Genomic DNA, 21,431 nt, shown 5'->3' with positions numbered 1-21,431 from the left:
CCGTCTAACGTAGTAAGGGCCCCGAGTACAAAATATTATTATTCACTTACCGGGAGTCAAAGAGTATGCAATGAATGCCAAATCTCCCCTTGAATTCTTTCAATTATTCTTTGACAGAGATGTTATTGAACTTTTGGTCACAAATACCAATTTGTATATAGATAAAATAAAGGCAAAGTTTGAAAGAGATCGAGATGCACTCCATACAAACATACATATGCGTACACAAGTGAATATGTCACCAACAAAAAATTGAAGGTTTGTTCTACAAAAACAACAATTGCCTAAATAACATAAGCATGGCAAGCCAATATGGCAGCCGAATTGGCGAAGCTCAAATGTAGTAAATTTTACAACAAAAACGATTTCATTCATAAATGTAGGCGAAAATTCCACAAGCGACCTCGCTTCATTCATAAAAACAGACGCCGTAACATCTCCCCGAGCATGCCTTCGCCTACGTAGCGTCTTTTCGCGACGATGGCAAAAGCTAAAAATAATAAATTGAACATCTTTCTGGTGTTTGTTCTAAGAATCAGCTCGGACCAACAACACAATGTTGTGGCGCTTTATCGTCGCGTCAGTGTTTCGACACATTGAAGTGCTGAACACATTGAGCGCGACAGACTGCAAACGAATATTAGAATACACACGTTCTTAGGGACACAGTTATTGAGCCAGCTGCACAACTACATAACTGTGTCCATAAGAACGTGTGTATTTTAATATTTGACAGATGTCGCTTGCAGTCTGTCGTGCTCAATTTGTTCAGCACTTGACTCTTTGACAGAACGCAAGTTTCGGCCATTGGTTGACCGTGACAACGGAGATACGAAAGAAGCGTGCGACACTTGTTATTATGAATGTACATATGTATATGGCTCGCATTTGCTTTCGTAAACATACAGACAAATGTTCCAAAGAAATAATATATGTATGTAAATATGTATGTATATGCCATTTATTGGTGCAAATATGGAAATGATAACGAAATAATGCGAATATGCATATTTCATGAAGGTCATCACTTTCCTTTGAAGGAATGAATGGAAGTGTTTATATGAGCACATTAAAGTTCATTTAGGACATCCTCATTTTACAATAGTCGAAATTGATATAATATAATAGTCGAAATTAATATCATTTTTGAAATAATAATTTATTTAAACTTATTTTTTATTTAATTTTATCACATAAAATTTTTACCACTTTTCGGAAAACAATGGTTCTTATAACACAAAGTAATCACGCATATGTGACAATGGTTCATATAATTCAATAGCACATTAAAGTTCATTTAGGACATCTTCATTTTACAATAGTCGAAATTGATATAATATAATAGTCGAAATTAATATCATTTTTGAAATAATAATTTATTTAAACTTATTTTTTATTTAATTTTATCACATAAAATTTTTACCACTTTTCGGAAAACAATGGTTCTTATAACACAAAGTAATCACGCATATGTGACAATGGTTCATATAATTCAATATAAGCATGCATATGTACATACATACATATGTCACTCAGAGAATGCTTTTTTACGTTTTCTGTGTGAATTTGTATATTTTTCTATAAAGCAATTCTCTTTATTTAAGTAAGTAAAAAAGAAAGTAAAAAGCATTATCTGAGTCACATATGCGTGAATATTTTGTATTAATGTTTTCCGAAAAATAGTAAAAATTTTAATTTTTTTTACAAAATCGGGAAAAATTAGGTAAAAGTAATTTTAATTTTATTTCTCTTTAATTTTGTTTTTTAATTTTTAAATAAATTAATATTTCAAATAAATTATATTTATTTCGACTATTACAAAGTGAAGATGTGCAAAATGAACTTCATTTCTTCAAAGAAAATTGGTGACCTTCATGAAATATTCATATTCGCATTATTTCGTTATCATTTCCATATTTGTACCAATAAAATTTCCATGGCATATACATACATATGTGCATATATTATTTCTTTGGCACATTTGTCTGTATGTTTGCGAAAGCAAATGCGAGCCACATACATATGTATGTACATAAAATTTACTACATTTTGGCTTCGCCAATTCGGCTGCCATATTGACTTGCCATGCTTATGCTATTTGAGCAATTGTTGTTTTTGTAGAACAATGTTTCAATTTTTTCTTGGTGACATATTCACATGTGTACGCATATGTATGTTTGTATGCTTGTGCATTATTTGTTTGACAATGTATACAAATATATGTACATATAAGTATATATGAATGTATGAAGATGCAGATCAATGCGCATATGTACATACCTACATATGTATATGCATACATTGCACATACAAGCGATTGCCTGGTTGAAAGCAAAAACAAGCAAAACGAAATTCTTTACATTCGTTGGAAGCGTAATCATGGGCATGCAAATTAATTCCCGCAACGAGGGAATTTTAAAAAAATATATATTTTATATCCGCGAACGCGCGGATGAAATGAGAACACGTGTGGTTCTAGTGGATTGCAAGATACAAATCAATTCTTTATTTCAGAAATACACTCAGTCCTTTTTTTACGCGACCTCTTTTTACGCTATTTCACTTTAACGCGGTTATTTTTGCAGCGCAAATTCCTTTTTTTACGCGAATTTCTCACTTTATCGCGAATGCTTTTTTTCGTTTTTTGCTTGGTCTTAAACTTGCAGCAGAATTGTAAAATTATTTTGTAGCAAATGATACTGATGCCGAACGGCACGAATTTTTCAGAAAGAATTGAGTGTCTGCATGTTAAGATATAAAGAACTACATCGGAATTTATTGGGTCCAAAAAGAAGCATTCAAACAAAATTAACTGAATTTATGGTGCAAACTCAGTCGGAGACGCTAAGTCAATAAGAACATCATTCCATAGTTCTTACTATTGATTCTGATACAAATTCTAGTGATATCAGTGCCGGCCATCAAAATAAGCAGCTAAAAATAATTTAAACTACGGATAATGACAGTGATTAAACAGCATTCAACGGTTTTTTCAATAAATCTACCTATTTTCTATTTTCTTCTCTTTTATATATGTTTTTTGTTTTGTATTTTTTATTTTGTTATGAATGAATAAATCATAAGTCTGAAATTTGAAACTTATTGTATTGTTTTTGAATATTTTTTTGCGCGTATATTTTGTTATACGCGATATTTTTTATATTCGGATCCAATTCGTCAGTTAATATTGGAAAACTAACCATTTTTACGCGAATTTTTTTACGCGATTAGTGGCAGAACCGAAAATCGCGTAAGAAAAGGACTGAGTGTACTAATATATAAACATTTTGGTTTTATTTACTTAAAGTTAAAGTTGAAGTGTAAGCATCAGCTTGATTGGATCCAGAACAAAGAGTTAATTATAATTTTAGCTGCGACAGCAAATTCCAGCAGAACGTTAAGCGTTCTGTTTTCTTTACGATTGTTATTGTTATGCCTTCTTGTGAGGGCGAGCGATATTGGTTTGATAATAATGGATTTTTGGAGTCAGAACGGAAAAAGCATATCGAATTCTTAAGTAATCAAAAACGTTAATTATATTTCTTATTTATGACACAATGTAATTGCAAAGTGCAAAGATTCAATTTTATTTACGGTTAGGGTAAGGTTTCTATGCGGAGGCTATCGTTAACTCCCCCCTTCCTAAAATAAATCGTCCCCGATTCACTATTATTTTGAGTTAATTTATATATTTGGTCCAAAAGAGCATTATAAGTGATTTCTTGAAATTGCTTATTTTCGATTGGTCTGGGAATTTCGCGAGATTTTTTTAATTTTAGTAATAAGTAAGTTATGAAAATGATTCCCAAAATTAAGGTTATGTACCAGAAATATGAATGGACTGTTATGTTCTTGTTCCGTTCTGTTAAAATATTTATATTATCTAATTTTAACAGTTTGCTGGTTGTTTCAAAATATTCTAAAATTTCAAAATTGTTTATATGGTTATTTTTAAAATAATTCCACATTTTTACTTCAATGTTTTCATAAGATTGATTATTTATTACAGTATAATTTTCAAATATTATTAAATATGTTCCGTTTAATGTTTGATTATCTACAATATTTTTTCCTGAAACTAATATCGCTCCTGATTTCATTTCTTCAATTTGTAGGTTTTTTTCTTTTAATTTATTACATTTTCCTTGTTTTTTATTTAAAATTTCTGACAATATGTTTTTGAAATTTCTGTTTCACAATTCTGAATATTAAAAAATTTATTATTACAGTATATTATGTTCTGGTCAATAATAAGCTTACCATCTAATTGAGCTATGGCTCTTACATCATAGTACTTACATGTTAGTTCTATTTTAGGGTATTTTATATAAATTATAATTATGTCTCTTTTTTGGGCTATTTTGAATTTAGAAATGTCCATTAAATCTGTTATTGTCATTATACCGTGTTGGTAGTATGTTATGTTTTTTAGTTCATCAAAGTGTAAAATTGTTGGATTTAAAATTCCAATTTTACCAAAGGTTATTGTATTTATTAAATTTTGCAGTTCATATATAACATATTGATTTCGTTTTCTTTTTATTTTCCTGTTTATGGTATCACCTTTAATATTATTAACTGTGTCAGTTAATTCTGTTATTATTTTAAAAATTTCTGAATTTGTTGTATATTGTTTATTGTTATTTACTACTAGTTCGTCCAATTTGTTATTAATTTTTACAAAGCCGTCATGGTCTGGTGTACCAGCTATCCATTTCTAAAGTGTTCCTAATTCATTTATACCGCTTTTTTGCCTAAAATGGGTTTGTTTTAATTGTTCCAATAAAGTTTTAATTATCAAAGTTTCTGATTCTGTTTCCTGTGTAATAATTCCTAAGCTGTCGTGATTTTGTTCATTGTTACTGTAAAAATTTCTATTTTCGTCTGCTATTATGTTTTCAAAATAAGATAAATTAGTAATGTGAAATAAGTCCCCGTATTCCTCATAAATGGAAACATCTCCATTTTCGATAAGTACGTAGTCTTGTCGGGTGTAATCTATAACATCAGCGTTTGCTGAGCTGATTAGTGCAGTCAAAATTAAAATGATCATTTTGGAAACAAATACATATATTCCCTTGTTAGCTCTCTCGTTAAATGATGCTGGAGTTGACGTTGCTTCCTTTATGGTTGCTGCTGCTGCTGTTGACACGTCCGCTGATGTTTTTACTGCTGCTGTTAACAATTTTTTGTCACTGTTAATTTTCTAATAAGTTGCTGATGATGCAAAATATTTGTATTTTTCCGATTTAAGTCACTCTCTATTTGTGTTTTGTTGGTTAGTTGAGTTAATTAATTATTATAATTATCAATTAAAAAATTTTCCAAACTTCGTTGTTTGATCTTGTTCACACAGTTATTTTTTTGGTGAAAGTTTTTCACTTATAACTTTTTGGTCACTGTTATTCTTCTAAATCTTTGATAGGTACAAATAGTTTTTCAAAAATTTGTGTATTTATGTTTTTTTTCTTTTCACTTTAGTATGGCACTTTTGACTTTGTGCTAAACTATTTCTTTACAAGACAATTTTTCATATAATTTTTACTTCACTTTTTACTTTTCTTCACTTTTTATAGGCACTTTTGACTTTGTGCTAAACTACTTCTTTAAAAGACAATTTTTTATATAATTTTTACTTCACTTTTTACTTTTCTTCACTTTTTGTAGGCACTTTTGACTTTGTGCTAAACTATTTCTTTAAAAGACAATTTTTATATAATTTTTACTTCACTTTTTACTTTTCTTCACTTTAGTAGGCACTTTTAACTTCGTGCTAAATTATTTCTTTACAAGACAATTTTTTATATAATTTTTACTTCACTTTTTACTTTATTACTATAGTAGGCACTTTTAACTTCGTGCCCCACGTTGGGCGCCAATTAATTCCCGCAACGAGGGAATTTTAAAAAAATATATATTTTATATCCGCGAACGCGCGGATGAAATGAGAACACGTGTGGTTCTAGTGGATTGCAAGATACAAATCAATTCTTTATTTCAGAAATACTAATATATATACATTTTGGTTTTATTTACTTAAAGTTAAAGCTGAAGTGTAAGCATCAGCTTGATTGGATCCAGAACAAAGAGTTAATTACAATTTTAGCTGCGACAGCAAATTCCAGCAGAACGTTAAGCGTTCTGTTTTCTTTACGATTGTTATTGTTATGCCTTCTTGTGAGGGCGAGCGATATTGTTTTGATAATAATGGATTTTTGAAGTCAGAACGGAAAAAGCATATCGAATTCTTAAGTAATCAAAAACGTTAATTATATTTCTTATTTATGACACAATGTAATTACAAAGTGCAAAGATTCAATTTTATTTACAGTTAGGGTAAGGTTTCTATGCGGAGGCTATCGTTAACTTGCATACATATATTTATGTCTCTTCATATTCTCATCATCATCTGCCATAAATACTTACATATATGTATTTATTTCTCTTTATATTCTCTGTTTGAGTATGTGGAGAACTGTTAAACTTCATAGCGTGACTTCTGTGGTTGTGAGGTGAATTCCTTACTATAAATCTAACAAATGTTCGATATCGAATCTGCACCTTCTCTATGCTTTAAGTTCTCTAGCTTGGCTTTTCTACCAACAACACAATGTTGCCATGCTTATGCTGTTGTTGTTTTTGTAGAAGAATGTTTCAATTTTTGGTTGGTGACATATTCACATGTGTGCGCATATGTATGTTTGTATGCTTGTGCATTATTGAAGTTATACTTCTTTTTCTTTCGTTTGCCTTTCATTTCTGCGAATTCTCAACTATTTTGCGTATCTTTTGGTTGAAATACTCTGCGTTGGCCGTTAAAAAATTAAGGCTATACTTTACAGGATAATTTCTGTAGTTAGTCTTCATTTAAATTTTTTGGAAATCGACCCGCGATGACGAGGTATATCGTTTTATCTGACAGCGTGAGGTTTAAGAAGTTCATTTCTAATTTTGTCTTGTGGCATATTAGAAATGATGTTTCTTCGAAAATCGTTCGCTTACTTAATAATGACCTTTAGAAATATGCATATTTGCATTATTTCGTTGTCATTTCCATATTCGTAGCAACAGAATTTCTATGGCATAAGTAAAGTAATGGCCGCCGATTGTCACTCCCTGCCGCTGTAGCAGCTTCGCCTACAAACATGCGTAAATATGTACATATGTATGTATACGTATGATCGTGAATACATATCGACGCAGATTTTTGCGAGAAGCACCAGAAAGTTGTGCAATTTATGATTTTTAGCTTTTGCCATCGTCTCGAAAAGACGACTTGGGGACGATCGGGGAGATGTTACGGCCTCTGTTTTTATGAATGAAGCGAGATCGCTTGTGGAATTTGCGCCTGCGTTCATGAATGAAATCGTTTTTGTTGTAAAATGTACTACACTTGTTCTTCGCCAATTTGGCTGCCATATTGTCTTGTGAAGATCAATTTTTTGTTGGTGACATATTCATATGTGTACGCATATGTATGTTTGTATGCTTGTGCATTTTTTTGTTTGGCAATGTATGCAAATGTATGTACATATAAGTATATATGAATGTATGAACCCTGCCAACCATGAGCGGGTAAAATACCAGATAATCAGTGGGTAAGAGAGTGGGTAATCCATAGGGTAATCATGTGTACTTTAACATAGGCCGAGCGACAATTTTACCCAGTCACGTACGTATACATGTGATCATACATCTTTGTTGCGCTCATTCAGCAGTGTCATATAAAAAAGTATATCTGTCCTGCTCTAATATCCCCAATCGACGGCTGATGCAGGGTTGCATTTTCTCATTTTAAATAGCTGATGCAGGGTTGCATTTTAAACAGCTGATGCAGGGTTGCATTTTTTGATTCCTTTTTTTAAAATTTCTTAAAATTTCAAACTAAACATTTTAATTTTCAAAATTTTTATTTTATTTTACTTTTTATATGTTTACAAAAAATTTATTACAATTTATATAAATAAAAATATATTTAATTTAAAAAATATTTAATATCTGAAAAAAAGATTAAATAAAGAAAAGAATTTTTAAAACCTGAAAATAAAAGAGTGGAAAAATATTTTAAAAAACAAATACCTGAAAATAAATAATAATTACATTGAAGAAAGATTAATTGTATAAAATGATAATAATATCTGAAAAAAAAGATTAATATTATCTGAAAGAATAAAATGTATTAAATACAAATAGAATTTACTCTGAAAGCCAAGATTAATTAAATAAAAATAGTGATAAAATCTGAAAAGAAAGAATAATTAAATAAAAATCATAATAATATCTGAAACAAAAGAATAATATTATCTGATTTTTTAAAATATAAGGAAAACATTTGTTTTCACATATTATATTGGATTGTGCAGGCCGTCTTAAACGCATAAAATACATACTTATGTACATATGTACTCCTTTACGATAGTACGATCACGAATGACATGCGTCTTTCAATCGTTTTTTTTATTACCCTTTTTGGGATTTTCTTTTGTCATATTGACAATAATGTTTTCTCCTTCGCACTCATTCAAATAAATCAAGAGATGAAAGAAACTTTTTTTCATCGCATTTAGGTAAACAAAAAATAACCCGAAAATGTGCGTTGGTGTTAGTGTATAGAGAAAAAATGTGTAGTTGTATTGGAATATTTGTCTCAAGCGGGTAGCCGTGGTTCGCAGGGAACATGCATGTCAATGCGCGCACATGTAATAAGTATATTGATAAATGATGAAAATATGATTTAAATTTCTGAACATACACTCATATGAGCATGTGCAGATACAATAGATAGGGTAGAAGATGTATGCCTTTTAACATCGTATACTATACAAATTAATATTTTTCTTACTAATAAAAATTAAATTTATCACAGCAATATACATAATATACATATACATAATATTGCAGTGATAAATTTAATTTCTATTAGTAAGAAAAATATTTATTTGTATAGTATACGATGTTAAAAGCAAAAAATTAAAAATTTATTCTGTCGAGATTCGAACCTGTGGTAGCATCTTGACTTTCCGAGCGCTTACCACCAACACCACCATTGACATTTAGGTTGCGCTGACTTAAGTATGGTTTGGTTATGCAGGTACATAAAAAACATACGATGGTTCTAATAATTTTGCTTAAGTATAGAAATATGCTTTTGTAGAACATTTGCTTTCGCAAACATACAGACAAATGTGCAAACGGCATTTTGCTTCTACGCCGGTCAAATTTCTATACAAAAATCGGCTGAAATGTGTGAGAAAATAAAAAATGGTCAACTAGGGCAAATAATTTTTAAAAAATTTATTGACAATTAAATATAAATCAAAATACACGTAAATTTACTTAAATTTATTGAAATTTCGTTTCGCATTTTTCGGCACTTTCAAATTAATTAATATAAGTAAAATTCACGACTTAACTCGCACACGTCTTATTCGCGCAAAATTTCCAACCTTATGAAAATTGGCGCAATTATTGACACTTCAATTTTATGTAAAGTTTAAAACATGTTTACATATGAATATATAATATAGATTCGCGCAAAATTTCCAACTTTATGAAAATTGGCGCAATTATTGACACTTCAATTTTATGTAAAGTTTAAAACATGTTTACGTATGAATGTATAATATATTTGATTTTGGCGCAATTATTGACACTTGTCTTAATACACAAAATTGGGCCAAAACGAAACAATGAAATACATAATTACTTTTGCATGTCAATATGGAAATGCCGACGGCAAAACGCAAAGGCATATATTGCACATTCATACTTACATACAAGCGATTTCTTATTTGAAAGCAAAAATTAAAGCATGAGAAATTGAAACGCCGACGGCAAAACGAAATTGCTTACATTCGTACATTGCGTATGAATCACGAAAATATCATCATAATGTTTAGGAGGATGGAGTCATGTGTAGAAGTTCACGCAAGTGAGGAAAGTTCTCTGATCGCCATTCACTTGGGAGGGGCCAGAAGCGATTCTTTTACACATGGCTCAATCAGCTCACTACTTCCGGTCTTTGACCAAGTATCCTCTGGGTAGCCTAAGAACATCCGTTCGAAGGCGAGCTAATGTGAGAAGGCGAAACATTCCCTACATAGGGTTGTGCTCTGGGCTTGGGACCCGCCACGTAAAAAACAATACCAATGAAAAAGTTTAAACAGCCTCGGATGAGAGACCCCCCTTTTTAATGACGACCATGGCAAACGGAATAAGGACTACGATTTGAGGGCATGCACCTGGAATGTCCGGACCCTTAATTGGGAAGGTGCCGCTGCCCAGCTGGTTGATGTCCTCGTAAAAACAAAGGCTGACATCACCGCCGTCCAAGAAATGCGATGGACGGGACAAGGACAGAGACGAGTAGGTCTTTGTGACATTTACTAGAGTGGCCATATAAAGGAGCGCAAGTTTGGTGTTGGATTCGTGGTAGGAGAGAGACTCCGTCGCCGAGTACTATCATTCACTGCGATGAATGAACGTCTACAACGTTCAACATATCGCTGATCTGCGCCCACGCCCCGACGGAAAAAAAGGAGGATGTGACCAAAGATGCCTCCTATGAGTGCTTGGAGCGCGCTTATGAGAGCTGCCCCCGCCACGATGTCAAAATCGTGCTTGGCGACTTTAACGCCAGGGTGGGCAAAGAAGGTATATTTGGCACTACGGTCGGTAAATTCAGCCTCCACGACGAAACATCCTTAAATGGGTTGAGGCTGATTGACTTCGCCGGGGCCCGAAATATGGTTATCTGTAGTACTAGATTCCAGCATAAGAAGCTACCTCCGGATCGAAAAACTACCAACCAGATCGATCATGTTGTGATAGACGGAAGACACGTCTCCAGTGTTTTAGATGTGCGTGCGCTCCGAGGTCCTAACATCGACTCGGACCACTATCTTGTTGCAGCTAAGACCACCAAACACAAGGAAGGTTCGACGTCGAGAAGCTGCAATCACAACAGACAGTCGAACGATTTTCTACTCGACTTGCACTCCTGCTCTCTGAGAGCACTCGTCAACAACTCGGTATAAGGGAACTGTGGGACGGCACTTCAAACTCCTTACGTACAGCTGCAACCGAAACCATTGGTTTTGGAAAAGAGCAAAAGAACAGCTGGTACGACGAGGAGTGCCGTGTCGCAGCGGAGAGAAAACAGACTGCCTACCTCGCAACGTTACGATCGACCACAACACGTGCACACGGGATAGATACCGAGAGTTGAAGAGGGAAGAGAGACGCATTTGCAGACAGAAAAAGAAAAAGGCCGAAATGCGTGAGTACGAAGAGCTTGATAAGCTGGTCGACAAGGGTAATGCTCGAAAATTCTACGAAAAAATGCGGCGGCTTACAGAAGGTTTCAAAACCGGATCATATTCTTATAGAACCCCCAAAGGTGATCTATTCACCGATGCCCAAAGCATACTTAAATTATGGGGGTAACACTTCTCCAGCTTGCTGATTGGCAGAGAAAACATAACACCAGAAGAAGACGAACCCGATTCACCAATCGATGACGATGGAGCAGACGTTCCATTACCCGACCATGAAGAAGTTCGAATAGCAATTGCCCGCCTGAAGAACAACAAAGCGGCAGGGGCCGACGGATTGCCGGCCGAGCTATTCAAACACGGCGGCGAAGAACTGATAAGGAGCATTCATCAGCTTCTTTGTAAAATATGGTCGGACGAAAGCATGCCCAACGATTGGAATTTAAGTGTGCCATGCCCAATCCATAAGAAAGGTGACCCCACAATCTGCGCCAACTACCGTGGGATTAGTCTCCTCAACATCGCATATAAGGTTCTATCGAGCGTATTGTGTGAAAGATTAAAGCCCACCGTCAACAAACTGATTGGACCTTATCAGTGTGGCTTCAGACCTGGAAAATCAACAACCGACCAGATATTCACCATGCGCCAAATCTTGGAAAAGACCCGTGAAAGGAGAATCGACACACACCACCTCTTCGTCGATTTCGAAGCTGCTTTCGACAGCACGAAAAGGAGCTGCCTTTATGCCGCGATGTCTGAATTTGGTATCACCGCAAAACTGATACGGCTGTGTAAGCTGACGTTGAGCAACACCAAAAGCTCCGTCAGAATCGGGAAGGACCTCTCTGAGCCGTTCGATACCAAAAGAGGTTTCAGACAAGGCGATTCCCTATCGTGTGACTTTGTCAACCTGCTTCTGGAGAAAATAGTTCGAGCTGCAGAACTTAGTAGAGAAGGTACCATCTTTTATAAGAGTGTACAGCTGCTGGCGTATGCCGATGATATTGATATCATCGGCCTTAACACCCGCGATGTCGTCGCACTCGCGACTTGGAACTCACGTCACTGTTGACAGTCATAACTTTGAAGTTGTAGATAAGTTCGTCTATTTAGGATCCAGTATAAACCCCACCCACAATGTCAGCCTGGAAATCCAACGCAAGATAACTCTTGCCAACAGGTACTACCTCGGACTGAGTAGGCAATTGTGAAGTAAAGTCCTCTTTCGACGAATAAAAACCAAACTCTATAAGTCACTCATAATTCCCGTCCTGCTATATGGTGCAGAGGCTTGGACGATGTCAACAACTGATGAGTCGACGTTGCGAGTTTTCGAGAGAAAAGTTCTACGAAAGATTTATGGTCCTTTGCGCGTTGGCCACGGGGAATATCGCATTCGATGGAACAATGAGCTGTACGAGATATATGACGATATTGAGATAGTTCAGCGAATTAAAAGACAGCGGCTACGCTGGCTAGGTCATGTTGTCCGAATGGACGGAAACACTCCTGCTCTGAAAGTATTCGACACTGTACCCGACGGGGGAAGCGGAGGAAGAGGAAGACCTCCACTTCGTTGGAAGGACCAGGTGGAGAAGGACCTGGCTACGCTTTGAATATCCAATTGGCGCCACGTAGCGAAAAGAAGAAACGACTGGCGCGCTGTTGTTAACTCGGCTATAATCGCGTAAGCGGTGTCTACGCCAATTAAGAAGAAGAATGTTTAGGTAAATCTTTTACATATTTAAAATGAGTTATTATAAAATAAGATCAAATTAACATTAAATAATTTGAAAAATAATAAATCAAAAATAAAAGAGTTCTTCATACATATTTCCATCCTATGGAATATCAAAGAAATCATTTTATAAATACATATATTTCTGTTTCTTCATATTCTCGGTTAGAATATTTGAGAGAATTGTAAAAAATGTTAGAATTGCGAGGCGAATTCCGACCTACAATGTTAACAAATGCGGTGAATTCCCTAATTTGAATCTATCAAATGTTCGCAGTCGAACCTGCACCTTCTCTATACTTTTAAGTTCTCTGGTCAGTCTTCATTTACTTTCTTTGCAAATCGACCCGCGGTGACGAGGTGACTATTCACATGTGTGCGCATATGTATGTTGGTATGTCTGTGCATTATTAAAGTTATACTTCTTTTTCTTTCGTTTGTCTTTCATTTCTGCGAATTCTCAACTATTATGTGACCTTTTGTTGAAATACCCTGCGTTGGTCCTTGAAAAATTCATTTACATTTTTTGGAAATCGACCCGCGATGACGAAGTATTTTCGTTTTATCTGACAGCGTGAGGTTTAAGAAGTTCATTTTAATTTTGTCTTGTGGCATATTAGAAATGATGTTTCTTTGAAAATCGTTCGCTTACAACGGATAAATCGACTTCTGAGTGGTGATTTTAATGAATAAATTCCTTTTGGTTGAAATGCTCTGCGTTGGCCGTTGAAAAGTTAAGAAGTCTCAGGATCATTCATTCCTTTCATTTCTTCAAAGAAATTAATGACCTTTAGAGATATGCATATTTGCATTATTTCGTTGTCATTTCCATATTCGTAGCAATAGAATTTCTATGGCATAAGTAAAGTAATGGCCGCCGATTGTCACTCCCTGCCGCTGTAGCACCTTTGCCAACAAACATGCGTAAATATGTACATATGTATGTATACGTATGATCGTGAATACATATCGACGCAGATTTTTGCGAGAAGCACCAGAAAGTTGTGCAATTTATGATTTTTAGCTTTAGCCATCGTCGCGAAAAGACGACATGTTGGCAAAGGCATGCTCGGGGAGATGTTACGGCCTCTATTTTTATGAATGAAGCGAGATCGCTTGTGGATTTTGCGCCTGCGTTTATGAATGAAATCGTTTTTGTTGTAAAATGTACTACACTCGTTCTTCGCCAATTTGGCTGCCATATTGACTTGTGAAGATCAATTTTTTGTTGGTGACATATTCATATGTGTACGCATATGTATGTTTGTATACTTGTGCATTATTGGTTTGGTAAAGTATGCAAATATATGTACATATAAGTATGTATGAATGTATGAACATGCAAGTCATATCGCGCACATGTAATAAGTATATTGATAAGTGATGAAGATATGATTTCAATTTCGGAACGCGCACCAATAACTGCTGGGCCTTCAACGCGTGTTGATGGATTACAAAAGAGAGAAGATTACGCTGCATATTCTCTTCCGCAACGAAGAGACAGAACTACTTTTCTAGTCAAAGTTCCTTCATTTAGACTTTGCTTTATTCTTCATTTTATGTGCGTAATAAATTTATAAAATGTGAATTTAAGTTTTCTAGTTTTCTTTCATACAAAATGATATGCATTTCGTGGAATATCACTAAGAAGTATAACTTCATCCGCGCGTAGGGATTCCACGCACCTTTTTTGTTTTTTTTTAATTTGATCACGGCTATGGCAAAAAATAGTTTTAAGAGAAGTTACGATTTTTAATTTTTGTTTATTAGATATAATGTTCCAGTTATGTTTTTGTTTCTTAAAGTTAATAATAATAAAGAACTTTATTAATTACTATAAAATTAATTTCATTTTATTTCGTTTTGACACTCATTTCTTAATATTTGTTTGGGATCACTCAAGACCCCATGCGCCTAATTGTGTCATTTTTTCGATGCGCTTAAGTAAGGGTTAAATCAGCGAAATCGATGCACAAAATTATTAAAGTAAACAAACAGTATTGATTTTATTTATTTAGTTAAGGCTATGAACAATAATTCTTACAGACTAATGGAAAATTAGAATGCAAATTAGAATTCTAAAACAATTAAATTACAATTATATAAGTAGATAACTTAGACTAAAAAACAGACTTGAGGGTATTATTGAAGGATACCCTAGAGTGAGGAAAATCGTAAATCGAGTTAAACTCACGCATAGCACGCTTGAGAGGAGCATATTCAGCAAAATTAGTTTTTTTTAAATAAAAATTGGAAATAGATCTGAGACAATGCTGAGGAGTATTGAAGTTAATTTTCCCTAATAAATAGGGACAGTCAATATCTCCATTAATTACATTGAAAACAAATGAAAGGCAGAGAACGGACCGTCGATTTTCCAGTAGTTTAAAATGTAAAAACAATAAACGAGATGTATACGATGGTATTGGGTCAACAAACTTTAAGGAGCGGAGAGCAAATTTAAGAAAAATCTTTTGAACACGCTCGATCCTATTAATTGACGATATGCAATATGGTCTCCAAATAAACACTGTAATTTTAGGGTGTAGGGATCAGAAAAATTTAAAGCATTCCGACGGACAAAGCCGAGCACAGAGAATGATTTAGAAGTGATGTAGTTGATGTGATTACTGAAAGAAAATCTGTTGCCAAAGATTACCCCAAGATCTTTGATTTCAGTAACGCGTTTTAGGACGCAATTAGAAATATTGTAACTTGAAGATAAGATGTTACATCCCCTACCATAAGAGATCGGAGAGCATTTATCTAGATTCAGAAAAAGCTTCGATTTCAGGCACCAATCATAAAAAGTATCAATATCACATTGAAGTTTGAATACATCTGGTGAGTTTTTGATTATTGCAAAAATTTTTAAGTCATCTGAATATAACAGAAAGTTAGCGAAAGAGAAGCAACAGGAAATGTCATTCATAAAAAGCACAAAGAGAAGTGGACCCAAGACGCTTCCTTGTGGCACTCCCGAAGACGCAATGAATGAATCAGATGACACTCCATTGACACTGACAATGCATCGTCTCTTGTACAAATATGATTAAATCCACTTCAAGAAGACCGAGTGAAAACCTAAAGATGATAATTTTTTATTTAGAATATTGTGTGAAACTTTATCAAAGGCTTTAGAGAAATCTGTGTAAACACAATCTACCTGAAATCCAGCGGAGAATGCAGACATACAATAATCGCTAAAAACCGCTAAGTTTGACACAGTGGAGCGTCCAGAGACAAACCCATGCTGATTGACATTAATTATTGATTTAACTGGAAAAAATTATTTATTTTTAACAGAACACTCAAAAATTTTCGAAATAGTAGAAAGTTTAGAAATAGGCCTGTAGTTGGAGACTACATCCTTTCTACCACCTTTGAGAATGGGGGTAATGCATGCCAATTTCCAGTCAGAAACAAAATTCCCAGAGGAGAGAGACTTATTGAAGATAAGCAGGAGAGGATATACCAAGGCAGTACAATTTTTTATAAGTACAGGCGAAAGCCCATCCAAATCCAATTTGGAAGAAGAAGTGCCAAGAAGTGTGCCAAAATTTATGGATGGGAAATTATTAGCCGAAAAACTGGAACTAGTACCAGGATCATCGTGAACATAATTCGATTTGAAAAATTCACCAAACAAGTTGGAGATTTCGCCAAGAGTGCATGCTGAGGGAAAGCAGAGGGAATGGCCGAACAGGCTCTTCTAGATTTTACAAAGTTCCAAAAGAACTTAGGGTTCAACTTCATTGTAGACTCCGTACTATTAATAAACCTTTTATAGAGAGACTTATACAATTCATTAAACAGTTTGATGTAGTGCTGATATTGAACAAAGGAAACATGAGATTTAGTTGAAGAGAATTTTATGTAGTATTTATTTCTAAGGTTTTTTAAATGTTTGAGGTCCTTAGTGTACCAAGGCAACTTATATATAAGGCAAGAAAACGATGGAGACTATTTGAATATGAGTTGCAGTGGCGTAGCTAGAGGGGGCGAAGGGGGCCGTCGCCCCGGGCGCAACGTCTTGGGGGCGGCAAAATGATCTTCGCTGTTTTTTAAAACTCCTATTCGGGCAAAAATTCCTGAATATTGTGTCAAAAGTGTACAAGATATAGGGCAAAAATGGGTTTTTTTATGGCTTTTAATAAGATGTCTTGTAAATTTACTATCAATTTCCTTAAAAACGAAATTGTAGCTACGCCACTGATGAGTTGATTTGAATTAGATTGAGAAATAACTCCTGAGAAGACGAAAAATTGGAGGGAATAAGAGCAGGAATATAGGAACAAGCAGACCAGACGATATTGCTTAAATTAAAGTCACCCAGAATACAAATATTATTCTCTTTCACCTTATTTAATACCAGCGAGGAAATATTATTTGCGTGCAACTTATACAACTCTCGAGGACTATTAGGAGGGACGTATGTGACTGCAATGAACAGTCATAGAAACAAATACATAGTTCGTCCAGAATAGAATCATCATTATCAAGCATAATTAAACGAGGACGATATTTGCGATGAACTGCTAGGAGAACACCACCCCCTCTTAAACAGCCAGTTTTTTCATGATCTCTGTCCTTACGGAAGACATAACAGAGATTTGAGTCAAAATATTCCCTATCTAAGTAACTAGAATTCAGCCAAGTCTCAACAATAATGATAATATCGAAATCCAAATGTGAAGAAAAGTTGCGAATAATATTTGATTTACACCTAATACCCGATAGATTTTGGTAGTACACCTTAATACAGGAGCCAGTTGAGGAAGGTGAAGAAAACGCATGAATAAAATCGTGATTAACAGGCGCTGTTTTCCTCTCCCTTTGGAAAAAACTTAAAGGGACGCAACTGAATGCCAGAAGGCCACACTGAAGAGGAGAAAACGGCATAAAAAAAGATGGGGGCACACCTAACTTAAAGTTTATCCTCTAACTGTTGGACCGTTTTTGGCTTTCGAATGAGTGTTGATATTCCTAGAAACAGCGTCAGCATATGTATTGGCATAATTAACAGCATTGGGAGCAGCAGGAGGTCTAGCTGGAGGAACACAATACCAGAAGAAACTGAAACAGCAACGTTGGCCGGGGCTGTATTTGTACCAATATCAGCAGCAGTAGAGAGAGTGGAGCAAGCAGCAGACGAAGCGGCGGAGATTGCTTTCGGCGTAGCGGAAGCGAGATAATCCATACTCACATTATCAGTAGGAGCAGAAACAACAACGTTAGATGACGGAGCCTTTGTACGTAGAAGTGAGAATGGAGTTAGCAGTAGTTGAAGCTGCAGAGAATGCTTTCGGTATAGCGGGAGCGAGATAATTCACTCTCACATTATCAGCAGAAACAGCAGCGATTAAGAAGAAGAGAAGCCATTGTAGAATCATTTGTACCAACAGCAGTCGCAGCAGTGAGAGGGGGGTAGGCAGCAGAGAGAGCATTCGAAGCTGGTGCAGAGAACTTGCCGTTATCGGACAATTTCTTTTACACAATGCAGATCTCTGATTTAAGTTCGTTAAGCTTAACGATTAACGAATTGCGATCATCACAAAGTTGTTGTATTAATGTGAGCGCCTTCGATCGTTCACTTCTCAGTGAACTTACTTCCAAAACCAGAGAATTAAGCACCGCATTTACCTTATTAGGATTTTTGGGCTCCAACAAAGGTTCAGTTACTTCCTTGTTTGCTTGTTCAGCATTTTGTTGTTGCGAATTTAAAATATGAGAACACTGAGCATTGCGCACTGATGGCGACGCAGGCGGCGAACGAATGGAATTTCTCCGAACTACCTCGCTCACTTTACAATAAAAAGCATTTTTGGATTTCAGAAAAAAATCCACACCAGCCTGTGATAAATTCACACACGACAAGTGGAAGAATTGATTACATTTATAGCAGCTGATCTTGGGCTGAGCACGCTTAAAGTATCGAATTACTATTGCAGTGATCAATGAATTTTGGTTGACAACAATTTAGTATGTAAACTCGAAAATCAATGAATTTGATCGGTCTGTAGTTTCGTTGTGTAAACAACTGAAAGTGTTTGTTTGTCATTTGTCCCAATTTATTGGAAGTGAGTTGAACGACTCTTTGGAATGGGAAGTTGACATAACTCGTGTGGCACAAATCAGCGGAAACACACTCCTGCGTCACATGTGTGTGCGACAGACAGTTGAGGCAGTGCTCATGTGCCTGGGCAACCCGCTGGCGTTGTGTCGGTGACAATCCCTTAAAGAGCTCACAGTGCTGGAGCCTGTGATTCCGGCGACATAGAGGACATCGAATGGAACGCGGTTCGGCGTGTGCTGATGGCGTTGATGGGGTGGCTTGTGAGCCACTACCAGAAGCGGTGGTCGATGCAGTAGCACTGGTTGGGTGGGGCGTAGGAATAAGCCCAGTACGTGCCACGTTGGTTGCCGACCGAACAGTTGATATTTGTATGGTAGGTATGTCCACGTCCATCTTGATCTCTGTAAAAAACGGTACTTGAATATACATGGTGGTATAGAAATAGAATGGGCGATTGTGCCACGTTATGTGGCATGACTGAGTCGTCGTATTTACCGACCATTTCTGTAACTTTAAGTTATTGTTGTGGTTTTATTGATTTATTTGAATTGGTTTCATTTGTGTTTCGGTATTATGGTTCGATCATTTGGTATCGCATTTTTGCTATTATCAACTACCCGGATATGACCGTCTAAGCCAAAAAGAAGCTTTTCTACGCGGCCAAGTCGCCACTCGGTAGGTGATGTTTTCCACCGATACCTCTTGTGGAGGTCCTCTAAATAGTCTTCTTCCCATCTGAGGCTGAAATTATGATGGAGAATTTTAATTCTCTCCCATAGATTTAATAAGGATAGCGACTCCACGCTTGCCTCAGGTGTGGCCAGAATGGGTGCTCCTTTGAGAAAGTGCCCTGGGGTGAGATCTGAGGGATCTTGCGAGAGTATTGTTAAGGGCCGTGAATTGAGAACGGCTTCAATGCGAATTAATAGTGTCGTAAATTCTTCGTAATTAAATTTGTAGTTTCCAGCTACTTTTTTAATTGGGATTTGAGCTTTTTACAGCTGATTCCCATAAACCACCCATACAAGGAGCTCTTGGGGGTATAAATTGCCAATTAATGGTGAGCGTACTTTTTACAATCTCAGGGGAGACTAGTTTAGTAAATTCCACAAACTGTTTTTCTGTGGCTCTTGGAGTTCCGAGAAAGGTTATTCCATTGTCGCTCATAAGTTTGGACGGAAAACCGCGTCGTCCGACGAAGGAGCAAATGCCACGAGAAAAGCCTCTTTTGTCAGATTAGTACATAGCTCGAGGTGTACTGTTTTTGTCGTAAAACAGACGAAGACAGCCACGTAGCCTTCATTAGTGTGGGAGACATTGGTTTAGACGTTTTTATCTGAAAAGGCCCAGAAAAATCGGCACCTGTAATAGTGAAAGGCAGAGCGAAGTTGCAGCGTTCCGGTGGAAGTGCTGCCACAATCTGCGTCCTCATGTTCTGTTTATGCATAGTGCAGATCTTGCACATGAAAATGCACTTTTTTATTTGAAGTTTAAGTCGGGAAATATAGAACTCTTGGCGGATTATATGTTACATTAGGCGATGCTCAGCGTGCAACATTAGTATGTGTATATACTAGGGTGTGTCATTCTCAGGCAACCTTTTTTTTCAAGTGAAAAACAGGCTAAAAACTTTCGAAAATGTGAAAAAGAAAGTCACTCAAAAGATGAGCTCTTAATATTAATATTAAGAGGTGCGTATTTCAAATTTTCTGTTTCCCATATAAATAACATGAAAAAAAAAATCATTTTTTTTGTGGTGGTTATTGTGAGGAGGTCGTTATATGTGCACGCGATGGCAGCCAGTAGGGATGGTAAACTCGATTCCGATTCTACTCGAGAATCGAGTTTTCTCGTAAAATAATCGATTTTTCGAATGTCAAGAATCGATTCTTAATCGACTTCGACTACTGAAGATCTAAACGAAGTGGTTTCACTTGTTCATTCCAGTCAGTTCCGTCTCGCCACAATTCTTGTATTAGAATTTTTGCTTGTATCAGAAATGGTGAAAGCCATCCTGCGGGGTCGAAAAGTTTTGCCACCGAGGATAAAATTTGACTCATTGTTATAGCTAATTATAGGATTCTGACTTATTAGTGTATGAAAACTGTGCAGATATCGCATTCCATTGTATCCCCACAGTTTCTGTTGTGCTTTTCTTTTCGAATTTAAGGAAATTAGTGTCTAATAGATTTTCTTTCGGTATGTCCTTTAAAATATTAGGGTGGTTCGCCGTTATCTTTTTTAACGGAAACCCTGCAGTATTGAGCGCTTGTGTCACTTGTGCTAGTGACTCGTATGCCTGAGGAAGGCTGTGGCTTCCAGACAGAATGTCGTCTACATA

At 35.8% G+C, this 21,431-nt stretch overlaps 1 protein-coding gene and 2 pseudogenes across 1 annotated transcript in view; all 3 read left to right on the top strand.

Annotated features, from left to right (window-relative positions):
• Window positions 1-21,431, top strand: part of LOC120779655 — a 68,655-nt gene that overhangs the window by 15,613 nt on the left and 31,611 nt on the right. The gene's annotated exons all lie outside the window — the stretch shown is intronic.
• LOC120779960 lies at window positions 6,826-7,020 on the top strand (annotated as a pseudogene).
• On the top strand, window positions 13,501-13,692 carry LOC120779959 (annotated as a pseudogene).

The sequence above is a fragment of the Bactrocera tryoni genome, unplaced genomic scaffold, assembly GCF_016617805.1.
Source record: "Bactrocera tryoni isolate S06 unplaced genomic scaffold, CSIRO_BtryS06_freeze2 scaffold_11, whole genome shotgun sequence".
Taxonomy (NCBI): domain Eukaryota; kingdom Metazoa; phylum Arthropoda; class Insecta; order Diptera; family Tephritidae; genus Bactrocera; species Bactrocera tryoni.
The sequence above is the reverse complement of the archived record's forward strand: the minus strand, read 5'-3'. Positions and strand labels throughout refer to the sequence as shown.